Source organism: Schistocerca cancellata, chromosome 6, assembly GCF_023864275.1.
Source record: "Schistocerca cancellata isolate TAMUIC-IGC-003103 chromosome 6, iqSchCanc2.1, whole genome shotgun sequence".
In the NCBI taxonomy this organism is placed as follows: Eukaryota; Metazoa; Arthropoda; class Insecta; order Orthoptera; family Acrididae; genus Schistocerca; species Schistocerca cancellata.
In genome coordinates this window covers 90,393,021-90,410,351 of record NC_064631.1, presented here as the reverse complement: position 1 = coordinate 90,410,351, position 17,331 = coordinate 90,393,021, and positions in this window count along the sequence as shown.

Here is a 17,331-nt window from a genome sequence, read left to right as displayed (position 1 = left end):
TCCCAGAAATGTCGGTTTCTGGAGAATGAATGCTGCAGTGTGAACCAAATGCAACTCGAAGGAAACCTTGTTGGCCTGAATGAAACTTTCTCAAATCCATTAAGTACGTAAAAGCTGAATTTGTAAATTTATGATGCCAAAGTGTTCGTTGGGAAATGCGCTACATCTACATCTACATCTACATCCATACTCCGCAAACCACCTGGCGGTGTGTGGCGGAGCGTACCTTGAGTACCTCTATCGGTTCTCCTCCCTATTGATAGCGCTCGTTTGGTGGATGAATAAAGTTGGAACAAGGAGATCTAGTGTAAACCACATGTTTCCAACGTCAAACTCTAATGACAGGGGACGTATCATTGATGAACCGATCTGAGGAAGCCCTGAAGCAAGGAAGGGGACTGGAAAAGCACACTTCGTGACGCACAGTTCAGTTGGAGTCCTGCAAGAGCCTAGCTTCTTCAATACCCACCGCTCGTTTGAGATGGTAAATTTGCCATTGTCTACCGCTGCTGCTACGACCACACTCTTCTACTGATCATGTTGCAGACCTTTCATCTGATTGGTCGGAGATTCGCTGCACCTGGCTGTGAAGCACAAGCTGCCGTTGTTGACGTTGATCAGCTTCTTACAGCCATCCTGAGCTTTCTGTTGCTCGTCTCTTCATAGCGCGCTGTAAACTGGTCTCTGAGGCAGTAATGAGATCCTCTTCCGTTTCATAAGCCTCATCCCACTGCAGCTTGCAACCGCATGTATCACATATTCCTTATCTTACCAAGGCAAAGCGCCCTGGAAGATTTTCGCTCTGTGAACAACAGGCCGACATCTTTTTAACTAAGTCACTGATTGTAGGTGTTTTCTCTCTTTTTGTTCTTTTTCTGTATTTTAACATATGTTCTGTAGGCTGCTCTTCATAGTGGAAGTAAGATTTAAGAAAAACGATCTTGTGTTAGCCAATCAAAACGACTTGGAATCATTTCAGTCCTTGAGTAATCTGTCACTATTTCTTTTTCTCTGTAAGTAACTCATTGTAAAAGTTTTGTCGCACAGTTTTTGCTTTTTCCCTTGATTTAATACATTACTTTCCAAACTTAATGTTTTACAGCATGCACTCGTTAACGGAAGTTACACTTCAGAAAAATCAGGACACTTTCAAGGGATTCGTCGACCTAGAAAAAGCCTTTGACAACTTAAAATGTTTGAAATCCTCAGAAAAATATACAGGGTGATTTTTTCCATCGTGTAAAAACTCTAGGAACTGATTGATGAGAGGATACGGAACAGAAAAGGGTCTAAAGAACTTATATCCAGAAATGCGTGGTTTCCATGCTAGAGACCATTTATTCAATCATGCTTTATTACAGAGACCGAAGGGATCGATGACGGTAGCAGTCTGGTCCCTTCAATCCCAAAAACCAACCAACAGAGACTGAGGTCTCTAGTATGAAAAAAAAAAAACAAATAAGTTAAAGATATTTCAATTTTTTTTCAATTTTAATCTGATAATTATATATATTGTGTTTCATACTAGAATGTCGTGTTCCCAGTTTGGCACAGCTTTGCCACAGGAAACACGAAAGCGGTCGAAGACGTCCGTCTTCTGGTCGGCTACTGATCGTTGTCAGAAGGAGGCTAGTTTTTGATTACGCAAAGACTTCTATTATTTGGAAAAGAACAACCCGGATTTCTTTACGTAATCAGTATGAATTTTATAATTACCTAAGGGACCTTTAACGGTGAACAATAAAAAAATTGCATTTGCAAATGAAATCATTAATAAATGGGGCAGCTATGAGTTGTATAGAAAACAAGGAGCGGCCTTCTGTCTACGACCAGGATGCCGCAGTATTCTCTGCTGTAGTAAAGGCTGTTTGATATTTACAAAAATAATATGACATGGAGGTAAAAAAAAAATAAAGGAAAAGAATAGCATAAGAAATCTGGTAAACACTAAATATATTCAAACAATTCTCACAAGCATTTAGGGCTTATTTATAAACGGTATAACTTACATAAGTAATTTTCTAACTGTACGGTGCGATCAGATTTCAGCCTGTCCTGTACTAGTTTCTTGGTTCACGTTTCTATCACAAATTACAGTCATTACTTTTCTCCTTCCTTCGAGGCAATTCTTGCACCGTTCAACACCTTCATAACAATAACTTGCCGATTTACAGTATCGAACATAAATTACCTGAATTTTGTGACTTCTGAAATTTTCCCGGCGTATTTCTTCTTCTAATAATTTCCGGAATGCAGCCGGATCCCGTCGACATTCTGCCACGATATTTCGGCCCAGAGACGTCCGGCCATCATCAGGTGAGTACACAACTACTGAAGAGCCCAGGTGCAGTCGCGGTATTTATGCCGAATCTCGCGCATGTGAAATGTACTGGCATCCTACAGCGCATGCGTCAGGTGTTGACATGCGCAGCATAGCCGAGTTGTACGTGCTGCCCTCGGTGGTGGAAATAAAGGTTCATCTAGTCATTGAGTATCGAATGACACTGTCGATTCCGCTGTGATTGTATAATTTTAATAACAGGATTCCAATTTTTATCCAGCTGAAAGCCGTTGTCACGATTTATAAGATTATTGGCAAGACGTATTTCCACTGATTCCTTGATTACGGAATCCCAAAAACCGGAAACCGGGGATAAAATTTTTGTTACATTGTATTCCATTGAATGTCCCAAAGAAATACAGTGCTCTGCTACTGCCGATTTTGACGGTTGCCGCAGACGGGTGTATCTTTCATGTTCTATACATCGTTCATGGACAGTTCTTGTCGTCTGGCCAATATATGCAGCGCCACATTCACAGGGAATTTTGTAGACGCCTGCCTTCTTCAGTTGTAAATCGTCTTTAACGGATCCAACCAGGGCCCGGTTCTTAGCTGGTGGACGAAAGATAACCTTGATTTTATTTTTCTTCAGTAATCGGCCTATTTTCGACGACACATTCCCGGCGTATGGAAGGAACGCAGTTGATTTAAAGTCATCATCTGCGTCCTCAGTGCGTTGCTTCTTGTTATGATAGTTGCGCATGGCCTTCCGTATTTGGCGAGAAGTGTAGCCATTCTCTTTGAAAACCTTCTCCAAGTGTTCTAATTCTGCGTGGAGATTTTCATCATCCGATATTATATGCGCTCGATGTATTAAGGTACTGAGAACACCGGCTGTTTGTGCTGGGTGATGGCAGCTTGACGCCTGGAGATACAGATCTGTGTGAGTCGCTTTCCTGTACACAGAATGTCCTAATGACCCATCATTTTTACGGCGTACTAGCACGTCTAGAAATGGTAAAGTGCCCTCTTTTTCAATCTCCATCGTAAATTTGATGTTCTCATGTAATGAGTTTAAGTGATGAAGGAATTTCTCCAGTTCCTGTCTGCCATGAGGCCATACAGCAAAAGTATCATCTACGTACCGCCAGAAGACCGTAGGCTTTAAAACAGCAGACTCAAGTGCTTTCTCCTCAAAGTCCTCCATAAAGAGATTAGCTACCACAGGCGACAAAGGGCTCCCCATGGCGACGCCGTCTGTTTGTTCAAAGAATTCGTCATTGAATAAAAAGTACGTTGAGGAGAGTATATGTTCAAACAAGGCCGTCATTTCTGCACTGAATAAGTTACCAATAAGATGTAATGTTTCCATTAAAGGCACTTTGGTAAAAAGTGAGACCACATCAAAGCTGACTAATAAATCCGAGCTGCTAAGCTTAACATCCTTCAAGCGACTGACAAAATCCTCGGAATTACGTATATGGTGGCAACACTTACCCACATACGGCTTTAGTAACGAGGCCAGATATTTTGCTGTAGAATAGGTCGCAGCACCAATATTACTCACTATTAATCGTAGTGGGGCACCATCCTTGTGTATCTTCGGAAGACCGTAGAGTCTTGGTGGTACTGCATTGTGTGGTCTCAATCTCTTGATAACTTCTTCAGGTAGAGAACAGTCGTTCAAAAGGGTAGTAGTTTTCCTTGATATTCGGCTTGTTGGGTCCTTTTCAATTCTACGGTACATAGAATCATTTAGCTGACAATATATCTTCTCGTTGTAGGCTTCTCTTGTCAGAAGAACTGTGGCGTTACCCTTATCCGCAGGCAGTACGACTGTGCTAGTATCTTCTCTCAGGCTGCGGAGAGCAGCTCTTTCAGCTGGCGAGATGTTACTCCGTTGTGGCGCACATTTCAACAACGTTCGGCAAGATTCACGTCGAATTTCGTCTGCAGAATCCACAGGGAGACGTCTAATGGCTTCCTCAATGGAACTGATGAAATCCGTTAAAGGCAGTGAGGCAGGTGTAGGAGCGAAGTTTAAACCTTTCGCAAGCACTGACATCGTCGCATCGTCAAAAGATTTCTCCGTGAGGTTCACCACGGATCGTCCAGAGATAGCTTCTTGCGGTTTTCGTGTTACGAGTTGGCTAAACTTCGCACTTTGTCTGTTCGTACTGTCCCTGTGAGCCCAGTCTGCCTTGGCCCAGGATACGCCGTCAATCCAGTCCCAACTAAGGGAAGAACATCTTGCTGAAATCTTCAGATGTAAATAATATAAATTCCTGGCGACCGCGTCTAACTCACGTCGCGTAAAACGGATTCGTTCTCTTAATAATGCCAGACTCGCCTTGCGTTTTATATTGTTGGCAGCCACACTATTAATAAAATGAACAACTCTGGCGAAAGTTGGAATCAAGTTATTGTCTCTACATTTCAGTAAAAAATTTAGTGAACACAGCAACCTGGCTCTTTTCTCACGTAATTTATCCAATACGTGGATATCCTGAACCATCTCCTCCCCGTAAAGGTATTTGATGTGACTTCTGAAATTTTCCCGGCGTATTTCTTCTTCTAATAATTTCCGGGTATGCAGCCGGATCCCGTCGACATTCTGCCACGATATTTCGGCCCAGAGACGTCCGGCCATCATCAGGTGAGTACACAACTACTGAAGAGCCCAGGTGCAGTCGCGGTATTTATGCCGAATCTCGCGCATGTGAAATGTACTGGCATCCTACAGCGCATGCGTCAGGTGTTGACATGCGCAGCATAGCCGAGTTGTACGTGCTGCCCTCGGTGGTGGAAATAAAGGTTCATCTAGTCATTGAGTATCGAATGACACTGTCGATTCCGCTGTGATTGTATAATTTTAATAACAGGATTCCAATTTTTATCCAGCTGAAAGCCGTTGTCACGATTTATAAGATTATTGGCAAGACGTATTTCCACTGATTCCTTGATTACGGAATCCCAAAAACCGGAAACCGGGGATAAAATTTTTGTTACATTGTATTCCATTGAATGTCCCAAAGAAATACAGTGCTCTGCTACTGCCGATTTTGACGGTTGCCGCAGACGGGTGTATCTTTCATGTTCTATACATCGTTCATGGACAGTTCTTGTCGTCTGGCCAATATATGCAGCGCCACATTCACAGGGAATTTTGTAGACGCCTGCCTTCTTCAGTTGTAAATCGTCTTTAACGGATCCAACCAGGGCCCGGTTCTTAGCTGGTGGACGAAAGATAACCTTGATTTTATTTTTCTTCAGTAATCGGCCTATTTTCGACGACACATTCCCGGCGTATGGAAGGAACGCAGTTGATTTAAAGTCATCATCTGCGTCCTCAGTGCGTTGCTTCTTGTTATGATAGTTGCGCATGGCCTTCCGTATTTGGCGAGAAGTGTAGCCATTCTCTTTGAAAACCTTCTCCAAGTGTTCTAATTCTGCGTGGAGATTTTCATCATCCGATATTATATGCGCTCGATGTATTAAGGTACTGAGAACACCGGCTGTTTGTGCTGGGTGATGGCAGCTTGACGCCTGGAGATACAGATCTGTGTGAGTCGCTTTCCTGTACACAGAATGTCCTAATGACCCATCATTTTTACGGCGTACTAGCACGTCTAGAAATGGTAAAGTGCCCTCTTTTTCAATCTCCATCGTAAATTTGATGTTCTCATGTAATGAGTTTAAGTGATGAAGGAATTTCTCCAGTTCCTGTCTGCCATGAGGCCATACAGCAAAAGTATCATCTACGTACCGCCAGAAGACCGTAGGCTTTAAAACAGCAGACTCAAGTGCTTTCTCCTCAAAGTCCTCCATAAAGAGATTAGCTACCACAGGCGACAAAGGGCTCCCCATGGCGACGCCGTCTGTTTGTTCAAAGAATTCGTCATTGAATAAGAAGTACGTTGAGGACGGCATAAATACCGCGACTGCACCTGGGCTCTTCAGTAGTTGTGTACTCACCTGATGATGGCCGGACGTCTCTGGGCCGAAATATCGTGGCAGAATGTCGACGGGATCCGGCTGCATACCCGGAAATTATTAGAAGAAGAAATACGCCGGGAAAATTTCAGAAGTCACATCAAATACCTTTACGGGGAGGAGATGGTTCAGGATATCCACGTATTGGATAAATTACGTGAGAAAAGAGCCAGGTTGCTGTGTTCACTAAATTTTTTACTGAAATGTAGAGACAATAACTTGATTCCAACTTTCGCCAGAGTTGTTCATTTTATTAATAGTGTGGCTGCCAACAATATAAAACGCAAGGCGAGTCTGGCATTATTAAGAGAACGAATCCGTTTTACGCGACGTGAGTTAGACGCGGTCGCCAGGAATTTATATTATTTACATCTGAAGATTTCAGCAAGATGTTCTTCCCTTAGTTGGGACTGGATTGACGGCGTATCCTGGGCCAAGGCAGACTGGGCTCACAGGGACAGTACGAACAGACAAAGTGCGAAGTTTAGCCAACTCGTAACACGAAAACCGCAAGAAGCTATCTCTGGACGATCCGTGGTGAACCTCACGGAGAAATCTTTTGACGATGCGACGATGTCAGTGCTTGCGAAAGGTTTAAACTTCGCTCCTACACCTGCCTCACTGCCTTTAACGGATTTCATCAGTTCCATTGAGGAAGCCATTAGACGTCTCCCTGTGGATTCTGCAGACGAAATTCGACGTGAATCTTGCCGAACGTTGTTGAAATGTGCGCCACAACGGAGTAACATCTCGCCAGCTGAAAGAGCTGCTCTCCGCAGCCTGAGAGAAGATACTAGCACAGTCGTACTGCCTGCGGATAAGGGTAACGCCACAGTTCTTCTGACAAGAGAAGCCTACAACGAGAAGATATATTGTCAGCTAAATGATTCTATGTACCGTAGAATTGAAAAGGACCCAACAAGCCGAATATCAAGGAAAACTACTACCCTTTTGAACGACTGTTCTCTACCTGAAGAAGTTATCAAGAGATTGAGACCACACAATGCAGTACCACCAAGACTCTACGGTCTTCCGAAGATACACAAGGATGGTGCCCCACTACGATTAATAGTGAGTAATATTGGTGCTGCGACCTATTCTACAGCAAAATATCTGGCCTCGTTACTAAAGCCGTATGTGGGTAAGTGTTGCCACCATATACGTAATTCCGAGGATTTTGTCAGTCGCTTGAAGGATGTTAAGCTTAGCAGCTCGGATTTATTAGTCAGCTTTGATGTGGTCTCACTTTTTACCAAAGTGCCTTTAATGGAATCATTACATCTTATTGGTAACTTATTCAGTGCAGAAATGACGGCCTTGTTTGAACATATACTCTCCTCAACGTACTTTTTATTCAATGACGAATTCTTTGAACAAACAGACGGCGTCGCCATGGGGAGCCCTTTGTCGCCTGTGGTAGCTAATCTCTTTATGGAGGACTTTGAGGAGAAAGCACTTGAGTCTGCTGTTTTAAAGCCTACGGTCTTCTGGCGGTACGTAGATGATACTTTTGCTGTATGGCCTCATGGCAGACAGGAACTGGAGAAATTCCTTCATCACTTAAACTCATTACATGAGAACATCAAATTTACGATGGAGATTGAAAAAGAGGGCACTTTACCATTTCTAGACGTGCTAGTACGCCGTAAAAATGATGGGTCATTAGGACATTCTGTGTACAGGAAAGCGACTCACACAGATCTGTATCTCCAGGCGTCAAGCTGCCATCACCCAGCACAAACAGCCGGTGTTCTCAGTACCTTAATACATCGAGCGCATATAATATCGGATGATGAAAATCTCCACGCAGAATTAGAACACTTGGAGAAGGTTTTCAAAGAGAATGGCTACACTTCTCGCCAAATACGGAAGGCCATGCGCAACTATCATAACAAGAAGCAACGCACTGAGGACGCAGATGATGACTTTAAATCAACTGCGTTCCTTCCATACGCCGGGAATGTGTCGTCGAAAATAGGCCGATTACTGAAGAAAAATAAAATCAAGGTTATCTTTCGTCCACCAGCTAAGAACCGGGCCCTGGTTGGATCCGTTAAAGACGATTTACAACTGAAGAAGGCAGGCGTCTACAAAATTCCCTGTGAATGTGGCGCTGCATATATTGGCCAGACGACAAGAACTGTCCATGAACGATGTATAGAACATGAAAGATACACCCGTCTGCGGCAACCGTCAAAATCGGCAGTAGCAGAGCACTGTATTTCTTTGGGACATTCAATGGAATACAATGTAACAAAAATTTTATCCCCGGTTTCCGGTTTTTGGGATTCCGTAATCAAGGAATCAGTGGAAATACGTCTTGCCAATAATCTTATAAATCGTGACAACGGCTTTCAGCTGGATAAAAATTGGAATCCTGTTATTAAAATTATACAATCACAGCGGAATCGACAGTGTCATTCGATACTCAATGACTAGATGAACCTTTATTTCCACCACCGAGGGCAGCACGTACAACTCGGCTATGCTGCGCATGTCAACACCTGACGCATGCGCTGTAGGATGCCAGTACATTTCACATGCGCGAGATTCGGCATAAATACCGCGACTGCACCTGGGCTCTTCAGTAGTTGTGTACTCACCTGATGATGGCCGGACGTCTCTGGGCCGAAATATCGTGGCAGAATGTCGACGGGATCCGGCTGCATACCCGGAAATTATTAGAAGAAGAAATACGCCGGGAAAATTTCAGAAGTCACATCAAATACCTTTACGGGGAGGAGATGGTTCAGGATATCCACGTATTGGATAAATTACGTGAGAAAAGAGCCAGGTTGCTGTGTTCACTAAATTTTTTACTGAAATGTAGAGACAATAACTTGATTCCAACTTTCGCCAGAGTTGTTCATTTTATTAATAGTGTGGCTGCCAACAATATAAAACGCAAGGCGAGTCTGGCATTATTAAGAGAACGAATCCGTTTTACGCGACGTGAGTTAGACGCGGTCGCCAGGAATTTATATTATTTACATCTGAAGATTTCAGCAAGATGTTCTTCCCTTAGTTGGGACTGGATTGACGGCGTATCCTGGGCCAAGGCAGACTGGGCTCACAGGGACAGTACGAACAGACAAAGTGCGAAGTTTAGCCAACTCGTAACACGAAAACCGCAAGAAGCTATCTCTGGACGATCCGTGGTGAACCTCACGGAGAAATCTTTTGACGATGCGACGATGTCAGTGCTTGCGAAAGGTTTAAACTTCGCTCCTACACCTGCCTCACTGCCTTTAACGGATTTCATCAGTTCCATTGAGGAAGCCATTAGACGTCTCCCTGTGGATTCTGCAGACGAAATTCGACGTGAATCTTGCCGAACGTTGTTGAAATGTGCGCCACAACGGAGTAACATCTCGCCAGCTGAAAGAGCTGCTCTCCGCAGCCTGAGAGAAGATACTAGCACAGTCGTACTGCCTGCGGATAAGGGTAACGCCACAGTTCTTCTGACAAGAGAAGCCTACAACGAGAAGATATATTGTCAGCTAAATGATTCTATGTACCGTAGAATTGAAAAGGACCCAACAAGCCGAATATCAAGGAAAACTACTACCCTTTTGAACGACTGTTCTCTACCTGAAGAAGTTATCAAGAGATTGAGACCACACAATGCAGTACCACCAAGACTCTACGGTCTTCCGAAGATACACAAGGATGGTGCCCCACTACGATTAATAGTGAGTAATATTGGTGCTGCGACCTATTCTACAGCAAAATATCTGGCCTCGTTACTAAAGCCGTATGTGGGTAAGTGTTGCCACCATATACGTAATTCCGAGGATTTTGTCAGTCGCTTGAAGGATGTTAAGCTTAGCAGCTCGGATTTATTAGTCAGCTTTGATGTGGTCTCACTTTTTACCAAAGTGCCTTTAATGGAATCATTACATCTTATTGGTAACTTATTCAGTGCAGAAATGACGGCCTTGTTTGAACATATACTCTCCTCAACGTACTTTTTATTCAATGACGAATTCTTTGAACAAACAGACGGCGTCGCCATGGGGAGCCCTTTGTCGCCTGTGGTAGCTAATCTCTTTATGGAGGACTTTGAGGAGAAAGCACTTGAGTCTGCTGTTTTAAAGCCTACGGTCTTCTGGCGGTACGTAGATGATACTTTTGCTGTATGGCCTCATGGCAGACAGGAACTGGAGAAATTCCTTCATCACTTAAACTCATTACATGAGAACATCAAATTTACGATGGAGATTGAAAAAGAGGGCACTTTACCATTTCTAGACGTGCTAGTACGCCGTAAAAATGATGGGTCATTAGGACATTCTGTGTACAGGAAAGCGACTCACACAGATCTGTATCTCCAGGCGTCAAGCTGCCATCACCCAGCACAAACAGCCGGTGTTCTCAGTACCTTAATACATCGAGCGCATATAATATCGGATAATGAAAATCTCCACGCAGAATTAGAACACTTGGAGAAGGTTTTCAAAGAGAATGGCTACACTTCTCGCCAAATACGGAAGGCCATGCGCAACTATCATAACAAGAAGCAACGCACTGAGGACGCAGATGATGACTTTAAATCAACTGCGTTCCTTCCATACGCCGGGAATGTGTCGTCGAAAATAGGCCGATTACTGAAGAAAAATAAAATCAAGGTTATCTTTCGTCCACCAGCTAAGAACCGGGCCCTGGTTGGATCCGTTAAAGACGATTTACAACTGAAGAAGGCAGGCGTCTACAAAATTCCCTGTGAATGTGGCGCTGCATATATTGGCCAGACGACAAGAACTGTCCATGAACGATGTATAGAACATGAAAGATACACCCGTCTGCGGCAACCGTCAAAATCGGCAGTAGCAGAGCACTGTATTTCTTTGGGACATTCAATGGAATACAATGTAACAAAAATTTTATCCCCGGTTTCCGGTTTTTGGGATTCCGTAATCAAGGAATCAGTGGAAATACGTCTTGCCAATAATCTTATAAATCGTGACAACGGCTTTCAGCTGGATAAAAATTGGAATCCTGTTATTAAAATTATACAATCACAGCGGAATCGACAGTGTCATTCGATACTCAATGACTAGATGAACCTTTATTTCCACCACCGAGGGCAGCACGTACAACTCGGCTATGCTGCGCATGTCAACACCTGACGCATGCGCTGTAGGATGCCAGTACATTTCACATGCGCGAGATTCGGCATAAATACCGCGACTGCACCTGGGCTCTTCAGTAGTTGTGTACTCACCTGATGATGGCCGGACGTCTCTGGGCCGAAATATCGTGGCAGAATGTCGACGGGATCCGGCTGCATACCCGGAAATTATTAGAAGAAGAAATACGCCGGGAAAATTTCAGAAGTCACATCAAATACCTTTACGGGGAGGAGATGGTTCAGGATATCCACGTATTGGATAAATTACGTGAGAAAAGAGCCAGGTTGCTGTGTTCACTAAATTTTTTACTGAAATGTAGAGACAATAACTTGATTCCAACTTTCGCCAGAGTTGTTCATTTTATTAATAGTGTGGCTGCCAACAATATAAAACGCAAGGCGAGTCTGGCATTATTAAGAGAACGAATCCGTTTTACGCGACGTGAGTTAGACGCGGTCGCCAGGAATTTATATTATTTACATCTGAAGATTTCAGCAAGATGTTCTTCCCTTAGTTGGGACTGGATTGACGGCGTATCCTGGGCCAAGGCAGACTGGGCTCACAGGGACAGTACGAACAGACAAAGTGCGAAGTTTAGCCAACTCGTAACACGAAAACCGCAAGAAGCTATCTCTGGACGATCCGTGGTGAACCTCACGGAGAAATCTTTTGACGATGCGACGATGTCAGTGCTTGCGAAAGGTTTAAACTTCGCTCCTACACCTGCCTCACTGCCTTTAACGGATTTCATCAGTTCCATTGAGGAAGCCATTAGACGTCTCCCTGTGGATTCTGCAGACGAAATTCGACGTGAATCTTGCCGAACGTTGTTGAAATGTGCGCCACAACGGAGTAACATCTCGCCAGCTGAAAGAGCTGCTCTCCGCAGCCTGAGAGAAGATACTAGCACAGTCGTACTGCCTGCGGATAAGGGTAACGCCACAGTTCTTCTGACAAGAGAAGCCTACAACGAGAAGATATATTGTCAGCTAAATGATTCTATGTACCGTAGAATTGAAAAGGACCCAACAAGCCGAATATCAAGGAAAACTACTACCCTTTTGAACGACTGTTCTCTACCTGAAGAAGTTATCAAGAGATTGAGACCACACAATGCAGTACCACCAAGACTCTACGGTCTTCCGAAGATACACAAGGATGGTGCCCCACTACGATTAATAGTGAGTAATATTGGTGCTGCGACCTATTCTACAGCAAAATATCTGGCCTCGTTACTAAAGCCGTATGTGGGTAAGTGTTGCCACCATATACGTAATTCCGAGGATTTTGTCAGTCGCTTGAAGGATGTTAAGCTTAGCAGCTCGGATTTATTAGTCAGCTTTGATGTGGTCTCACTTTTTACCAAAGTGCCTTTAATGGAATCATTACATCTTATTGGTAACTTATTCAGTGCAGAAATGACGGCCTTGTTTGAACATATACTCTCCTCAACGTACTTTTTATTCAATGACGAATTCTTTGAACAAACAGACGGCGTCGCCATGGGGAGCCCTTTGTCGCCTGTGGTAGCTAATCTCTTTATGGAGGACTTTGAGGAGAAAGCACTTGAGTCTGCTGTTTTAAAGCCTACGGTCTTCTGGCGGTACGTAGATGATACTTTTGCTGTATGGCCTCATGGCAGACAGGAACTGGAGAAATTCCTTCATCACTTAAACTCATTACATGAGAACATCAAATTTACGATGGAGATTGAAAAAGAGGGCACTTTACCATTTCTAGACGTGCTAGTACGCCGTAAAAATGATGGGTCATTAGGACATTCTGTGTACAGGAAAGCGACTCACACAGATCTGTATCTCCAGGCGTCAAGCTGCCATCACCCAGCACAAACAGCCGGTGTTCTCAGTACCTTAATACATCGAGCGCATATAATATCGGATGATGAAAATCTCCACGCAGAATTAGAACACTTGGAGAAGGTTTTCAAAGAGAATGGCTACACTTCTCGCCAAATACGGAAGGCCATGCGCAACTATCATAACAAGAAGCAACGCACTGAGGACGCAGATGATGACTTTAAATCAACTGCGTTCCTTCCATACGCCGGGAATGTGTCGTCGAAAATAGGCCGATTACTGAAGAAAAATAAAATCAAGGTTATCTTTCGTCCACCAGCTAAGAACCGGGCCCTGGTTGGATCCGTTAAAGACGATTTACAACTGAAGAAGGCAGGCGTCTACAAAATTCCCTGTGAATGTGGCGCTGCATATATTGGCCAGACGACAAGAACTGTCCATGAACGATGTATAGAACATGAAAGATACACCCGTCTGCGGCAACCGTCAAAATCGGCAGTAGCAGAGCACTGTATTTCTTTGGGACATTCAATGGAATACAATGTAACAAAAATTTTATCCCCGGTTTCCGGTTTTTGGGATTCCGTAATCAAGGAATCAGTGGAAATACGTCTTGCCAATAATCTTATAAATCGTGACAACGGCTTTCAGCTGGATAAAAATTGGAATCCTGTTATTAAAATTATACAATCACAGCGGAATCGACAGTGTCATTCGATACTCAATGACTAGATGAACCTTTATTTCCACCACCGAGGGCAGCACGTACAACTCGGCTATGCTGCGCATGTCAACACCTGACGCATGCGCTGTAGGATGCCAGTACATTTCACATGCGCGAGATTCGGCATAAATACCGCGACTGCACCTGGGCTCTTCAGTAGTTGTGTACTCACCTGATGATGGCCGGACGTCTCTGGGCCGAAATATCGTGGCAGAATGTCGACGGGATCCGGCTGCATACCCGGAAATTATTACCTGAATTTTATAAATTAATAACTGTTGTCTGCACGCTGGCAAGACCGCTCACTTTTATGGCTTAAAGACGACCTTCTTTACGTTTTCACATTACAAGCAGAAGTACATTAAAATCTGAAGATCTGCAAAAAATTTTTACTGTCATCTTTTATTTAGATCGAAGCGGAACGTCAGTTAAGCTTCTGTTAAAATGTTTCTTTGACTGCGCAATCGATGTATTAGCGTCCGCGCTAGATGCGCATCTTAACAGTTACGTAAATTATATAAAACAAATGTCTTTCAAAGAATAGGTCTCATCTCATAGGTTGATCATTTAATATACAGATAGGTGAATGCCTTTCCAAGGGTACTCACAGCTTTCATACTACGGAAATCCCAATAATATTACAGGTCTAATACTCGCTGTACCATGTAGCCACAGCTACAGTTCGCATGATTTCCTCATACATCATGCCCTATAGCCCTCTCCTGCCATAATAATTGGTAATGCTGTGTCCGATTCACTTCTATTTCTGACTCACAGAGTAGTGGATGTGATACAGCGTTGTACACAATGGTTCCGTATTCGAATCGAGAGCTTGCCGATATGCTGTTTACCTACGGAGAGGCAAATGACAACGGGCGGCGGGCACCAAGGTTGTATCAGGGGACCTATCCCGCCGACAACAACCACAGCATTCAATGTTTGCAGCAGTGTTTCGCTGTTTGCCTGAGACAAGATCGTTTCAGAAGCAGAAAATCATGGAGGATGTTGTGGACTGACAAGACAGCCAGTCCACAGTGACGGGTAACAGAAAGGCACGCGTATACACACGCCGGCTGGCGTTAGATCTGAAACAGGATACGTAATGAATGCTATAAAGAAAAGTACGTAGCTGCTGGAATACTTAACTTTAATCCATCATTTGTATACAGCATTCTTGATGATACAAGTGAGACTCTCTCTAGAAATGGTTAATGGCGCCTTGCTAAGTTGTAGCCATGGACTTAGCTGAAGGCTATTCTAACTATCTCTCGGCAAATGAGAGAAAGGCTTCGTCAGTGTAGTCGTTAGCAAAGTCGTCCGTACAACTGGGAAGAGTCCAAGTACGTCTCTCTAGACCTGCCGTGTGGTGGCGCTCGGTCTGCAATTACTGACAGTGGCGACACGCGGTTCCGACATGTACTAATGGACCGCGGCCGATTTAAAGCTACCACCTAGCAAGTGTGGTGTCTGGCGGTGACACCACATTCCTCCCCCGCAAATCGGAGAACGGTCGTGTTATAAGGCTTCCGCCCGCCGTGGGGAGGGCCCCATGTTGACGTATGCGATGAGGTGGGGAGCCTAACAACAGGCGAGGCTGTGCCACCCGCACCCGGCCATTCGGTCCGAGGGGAGCTAGGAAACGCCTGAAAACCTAGTCCAGGGTGCACGTCAACATGCGGTGTATGCGCCCGTAAAGAGATAGGAGGAGCCGAAGGGTCGACCTCCATTGCGTCGGGGTATCCGACGCGCGATGACGCCATGTAGTCCGGAGCGGGCAAGAGTTCCATGGCGGAGGACAGCTGGTCACGGGAAGCGATCGGCGGCGCGTGACCCAGGGAGGCGCTTGGCGGCTGCAGCGAAGCGTCCACTGCGGGCGGCGCCGGCGGGAGAACAGGCGGCGGCGGTGGAGGCGGCGGCGGCGCGTCGCCAAAGGGGAAAATGGAAGGCATCGTCGGTAACACCTGGGGATGAGACGAGCCAGTAGGTTGGTCCCCAGGGCGCTGACAGGGAGGCACCGTCGCTGAAAGCAGACGGGGAGCGGCAGAACCCGCGCGACGACAGAGGCGCAGCTGATTGAGATGCCGACGCACCTCACCAGAGGCCCCCAAAACCAAATACATCGCGCGGCCGGGGCAGCGAAAAATGCGCCCTGCGAGCCAACGCCGTGAACCGCGATAGCTGCGATAGAATACAACGTCGCCTGGAGCAAAAGCAGGAGTCTGCCGCTGCACAGGAACCTGATGCGGCGGATGCAGCAAAGACATCAAGGTTCGATGAGGACGACCATGGAGCAACTCAACCGGCGAGCGACCATCTCGGGGCTGAGAGCGATACGAGGACAAAAAGAGCAACAACGCGTCCACCCGAGAATGCGACTCTTTCAACTTCAACATCTGTGACTTGAAAGTCCGGACCAAACGTTCAGCGGCACCGTTTGACTGAGGCGAAAACGGCGCGGATGTCAGATGTTGAATACCATTGGCCTTGCAGAATGACTGAAATTCTGCGGACATGAATTGTGGGCCATTGTCGGAAACAATAGTCTGTGGGAGACCTACGCAAAAGATAGCAGATAACGCTTGGATTGTGGCAGATGACGTCGTGGAAGACATCCGGACAACAAAAGGAAACTCACTGAAGGAATCGACAACAACCAACCATCGAGCATTCCAGAACGGACCAGCAAAATCTCTGTGTAAGCGTTGCCAAGGGGAAGTGGCTTTTGGCCAAGCAAAGAATTACCGCGGCGGTGCGGATTGTTGTTCGGCACACGCCATGCAAGAAGAGCACATATTCGTAATCGCAGCATCGATTCCGAACCAAGTACAGTGCTGACGAGCAAGTTGTTTCGTACGCACTATACCACAATGTCCTTGGTGGAGAAGCTTTAAGACAGAGGACTGTAATGAACATGGGACCACGACCCTAGACTGATCATTATCAGAACGCAACAGCAAAACACCACGTCGTACAAAAAGTCTCTCCTTGTGAGCAAAAAATCGGCGAACCAACGGATCCTCGATCCGCGACTTTGACAAGGGCCATTGCGTAGCAACAAAACGCAAAACGGTAGCAAGGACAGGGTCGGCAGCTGTGGCTGCAGCTACACGACGAAAATCAATCGGAAACGCTTCGACCACGTCATCAGTTTCCGCATCAATTAACATGCAAGCAAGTTCGGAAGAATCGAATGCTCTATCCTCAGCAACAGGCAAACGGGACAACGCATCGGCGTTTCCGTGCTTAGCAGTGGACCGATACAAGATATCGTAGCGGTACTGCGAGAGGAAAAGAGACCATCGAATGAATTTCTGTGCTGTACGTGGAGGTACAGGTTTGTTCGGATGAAAAAGCGATGGCAAAGGTTTGTGGTCTGTGATGATG